This window comes from Salvia hispanica, chromosome 1 (assembly GCF_023119035.1).
Source record: "Salvia hispanica cultivar TCC Black 2014 chromosome 1, UniMelb_Shisp_WGS_1.0, whole genome shotgun sequence".
Classification (NCBI taxonomy): domain Eukaryota; kingdom Viridiplantae; phylum Streptophyta; class Magnoliopsida; order Lamiales; family Lamiaceae; genus Salvia; species Salvia hispanica.
In genome coordinates this window covers 17365049-17369375 of record NC_062965.1, presented here as the reverse complement: position 1 = coordinate 17369375, position 4327 = coordinate 17365049, and the positions used below count along the sequence as shown (strand labels likewise).

The 4327-nt window shown below is 37.9% G+C and overlaps 2 long non-coding RNA genes across 4 annotated transcripts; one reads left to right on the top strand and one right to left on the bottom strand.

Annotated features, from left to right (window-relative positions):
• Positions 1-788: 788 nt before the first annotated feature.
• On the bottom strand, positions 789-2072 carry LOC125215071. Of its 3 annotated transcripts, none has more exons than XR_007175204.1 (2): positions 1614-2072; positions 789-1538 (listed from the first exon to the last, which is right to left on the bottom strand). It is a non-coding gene; the product is annotated as an uncharacterized LOC125215071 (long non-coding RNA). The 3 variants fall into 3 exon arrangements; XR_007175203.1 differs by having other exon boundaries at positions 789-1533; XR_007175205.1 differs by having other exon boundaries at positions 789-1367.
• A 374-nt stretch (positions 2073-2446) lies between these two features.
• On the top strand, positions 2447-3345 carry LOC125215084. Its single transcript, XR_007175206.1, has 2 exons — positions 2447-2637; positions 3095-3345. It is a non-coding gene; the product is annotated as an uncharacterized LOC125215084 (long non-coding RNA).
• Positions 3346-4327: the final 982 nt, after the last annotated feature.

Below are 4327 nucleotides of genomic sequence, written 5' to 3'. Positions count from 1 at the left end.
TTGTCGTATAGTTTCTCGGTCCTCAACGTCTCCAAAGCGATTCGTAGATGCTCCTCGTGCTTCTTCTCATTCTTCGAGTAGACTAGAACGTCATCTATGAAGACTAAAACGAATTTATCCAAGAACAGGTGGAATACTTCGATTTATCAGGTCCATGAATACCGCATGGGCATTCATTAGACCGAACAGCATCACAACGAACTCATAGTGACCATATCTTGTACGGAATGCGGTCTTCGGTATATCCTCCCTTCGAACTCTCAGCTGGTGGTATCCGGACCTCAAGTCCATCTTTGAAAATACGCCGGCTCCTCGGAGTTGATCAAACAGGTCGTCTATCCTCTGCAGTGGATACTTGTTTTTGAGGGTCAATTTGTCCAACTCCCTATAGTCGATACACATCCTCATTGATCCATCCTTCTTCTTGACGAAAAGCACCGGTGCGCCCCATGGCGAGACACTAGGCCTAACAAACCTAGGTCCATGAGTTCCTCCAATTCCTTAGGCGCCATTCGATACGGTGCCTTAGACACAGGTGCAGCTTCAGGTTCGAGGTCAATTGTGAACTCCAATTGTCGATCTGGCGGCGGTCCAAGTAACACCTCGGGGAAAACGTCTGGAAATTCTCATACGACAGCGACGTAACACCCGTCTTTTTAGTACCTTTTTCGATTAGTTTTGTTTTGAGAACGAGCGAGTGATATACCTTGATTAAAATACCGTCTTCGTTTTGATTAGTTGCGAATGGAATTTTCGAATGCTTGTTTTGTTGTTGTTGATTAATTGTGTGGTGAAAACAGTTGACGAGTTTATTGTGAGAATCGTCGATGGAAAAATTGGGCGTTCGTCTAAGTACTTGGAATAACACCAAAGTACTAAAATAATAAAACACCACAATAAATCTAAGCACTAAATTTCATATATTTTTGGGCCTATCACTTTTGTCTATTTTTTATTCTTTTCTAGCTCTTTATCCTTATTCAATTAGGCTTAGCCATTTATTCCTAATTCTTATTAAATTACCGCAGTCAACATAAATCTCTTCTCCTAAATCTTTTCTACACGTTTTCTTCTCTTCATCAATATCTCCAATCCCTAAAATCTCTCCAACAAACCGATCAATTTGTTCTATATACTCCTTCCCCACGTTTTCATCTTTTTGCATCTATCGTTCCATAACCCTTGAGCGGTTTTTCATCTCTTCTGTGAAGGTAATTTCTTCCCATTCTATTGAATACGAAAAAAAAAACCTCCATAATTGTTGATTCCATAATTTGATATTTCAGTGGGAAGAAGAAGCTGAGAGTGTTGTGATTACCTTCATTCCTTCCAAAGGTATATCCACTATTATTTTTTTTCCTGAATCCCTGCATCCCACTCCATGATTAGTGTCACATAATCACACACGGGAATAAGCCCTTTTGAAATTCTTGAAACTGTTAAATGATGGATTCGTGTGAAAGCATCAATCTTTAATGCTTGGGATGTGCCTTCTGTGTTTCTCTTCAATTCCAAATTCCTAAATTCCTATGCCTGCCCTTTAATAAGTGAAATCAAATAAATAGAATTTTTAATAAAAGAGCTAGGATGGGGTTCAAGGGAGAGGGACGAACCTGTTGTCGGAGTAGCTGGCCACCGGGATAGGTGGTGGACAGCAGCAGCGACAGAGACGTAGTAGCAGTGGCAGAACCGGCTGACGTCGAGGGCGTCGAAATGTTGACGGCGTCGCTCGTGGAAAGAGAGAGAGAGAGAGAGAGAAGAGTTGGGATTGTTTCTGTTTTGTAAATTGTAGACGATAACTGAGAGATAGGGGGCGTGAGTTAAGGTAAGGAGAGGAGTTTTGACAGTTTAGATATCAGAGGAGGGAGTATATAATTCTTTTTCATTCCATGATGGATAGGAAGTAGACGTGTTTAGTGTGGGAGTATACATGTGTGCCTAGTTTTTATTTTTGACATTTAATAATTCCTATTTCTTTTTTTTTTGCAAATATGTGGAGTTGAATATATTTTGTTTTTATGTTAACATGTTGGAAAGTGAGTAGTTACGTGTAGATGGATGGGAGTATAGTATTTAAAAAATCTGCTGTTCCTTTCCTTTTAAATATGGACGTGTACTGTTTGGAAGTATATTAAGCCACACAGTTTCTTTTTCATTCTTTAATTTTGTTAACCGGGTTGGTATAATTTATTGATTAATTGGGTTTATTTGTATTGGAATTAAAGTAAAGTTGAGAGAGAGACGTGGGCTGCTGGGAGCATGCTTGTTAGCTACTGCCTATTGCTTTATTTTTATGTTTGTTGAATTTAGCCAACCAGATTATTTTGGGCAGAACTAGTATGTTCAATAATTGAAATTTATTGATGTTTGGAATTTAATCACTTGGCCTATTTTTAGTAAAAACCGAGAGTTCAAGTATGTTGGCCATCATTGAGTTTTGTGCTTGATTGATAAGTTTGTTTTGTTATTTGTGAACGAGGAATAGATTTTTCACATGCACTTAGGATCATGCATTGTCTTTAATTAAATTATTTAGCAAAGCCTGATTTTTGCATATCATATTATTTCAAAAAGGGTGAAATTTTGCACGTTGTTGAGGTTGGGACAGGAAGTTTGTGGAGGAGCTAAGCTTTTGAGGTGGGCTTTCGTTTTAAATAAGGACTATGTCCTAAATACTATTTTTATGTGAAAGGAGGTGAAAATTGTTTGTCTTGCCATGTTTTGTGTTTGAATGAACCTATCTGAAGTGGCTATGCCATGTATGTTTAATCGAATTCGGGTCCCAGTAGGGCCGCAAACCCTGCTCGGACTAGTGTACACCCAGTAGATCGTGCGCTATCTCTTTGGAGTTGGCCGGTCTAGTGACTTGGTTCGTGGCCACGTTCCTTGTCATGTATGTTCAGATATGGTGATGGTGATGTGGATGGAAAATGGTTGCAACCGAAATTTATGTGAAAATGCTTTTAGTGACTTGGGTTCTTTTCATTTAAAACCCCCAAGATCACTCGGTATGGCTTGACAAACTGATTTTGGCATGTGTCCACTGAGTGCATCAAGTACTCAGCCCTGCATATTTGTTTTTCTTAATGTGCAGATTGAGCGACGACGGGCGTGGGGGATGTTGAGCAGAATTCATGGATTATTTATGTTTGGCTTAATATTGTTGGATATGTCGTGTCTTCATACTCGGCATTTTCCGTGTCTTGAACGCTTCCGCTAGGTGTCTTTTCCTTAAAATTGTTTTAGTATTGAGAACCTAACTCTTTTCAAAATTGTCTACTTTCTAGTCTTTATTTCTTAGAATTGGTACTTTGTTGAAATGATACTATGTTGTTTTCTAAGTTATTTCAATTATTTAAATATTTTGGTCAAAGATGTGTGTTTCCCCCTTTCTTCCCCGCTTCTTTAATCATCCCCTAGTCGCGATCAACCGTGTTTTCTATCCTTAGAAAATACGGGCGTGACAAAGTGGTATCAGAGCAACGTTCTTTCCGCTCTGGACCCAAGAGTCTTCTTTTTGTCGTGATCTAGATTAGTTTCCCTAGATCAAAATAAATTAATTTTAGAGGGTCAATGGCTCAACATCCGACCGTCGCGCTCAACCTGAAAAGAGGTAACGAAATTTTTTTGAAAGAGGAAGTTGAAAATGTTGGTATAGAAAAGGAAGAATTATTGTGTTGTGTGGAGAAAAGAATGAGTTATGAGTTTTGAAAGAGTTGCATGGTGTTTGATACTGGTTAAAAAAATGGAAAGGATTTTGAGGTGAATGTTTTCAGTGGTAATGACTAGTTGTTTTGGTGGAAATTTGGTTGAGGAAAATATTTTTGTTGAGGAAAATTGTTGAAAATTTCAGAAATCTTTGAACTTCAAATGAAAGCTTGCTAGTTTGTTTCTTTTGGGAAATTGAGATTTTGAAGTGAATGAGAAGTATGACGTTGTTTTGTCTTGAGATGTATAAAATATGCGTTTATGCATGATTAGCTATGTGGTATATGAATAACGTTTTAATTAATAGAGTACGGACAGTAAAGTATGAGGTATATTGCGAATTTGTTGATAGAATGGAAGTATAATGCTATGAACTTTGTATGCAAACATAGAATGCCCGAAATGTCTGTTAGATCGAACGATATCGAACTTAGTTGTAACAACCGCAATATCACTTTTCTGAGTGATAGGAAAAATGGAAATATGTGGTGCGAATTCGAACTTATTTGGATAATTACAAATTCACTATTGTCTTTCGGAACAATAAGAATAATGAGAATGCGAAGAGACATTACGTACGATAATGAGTTCAAGAGGAAAAGGTGTGCAAATTGAAGAG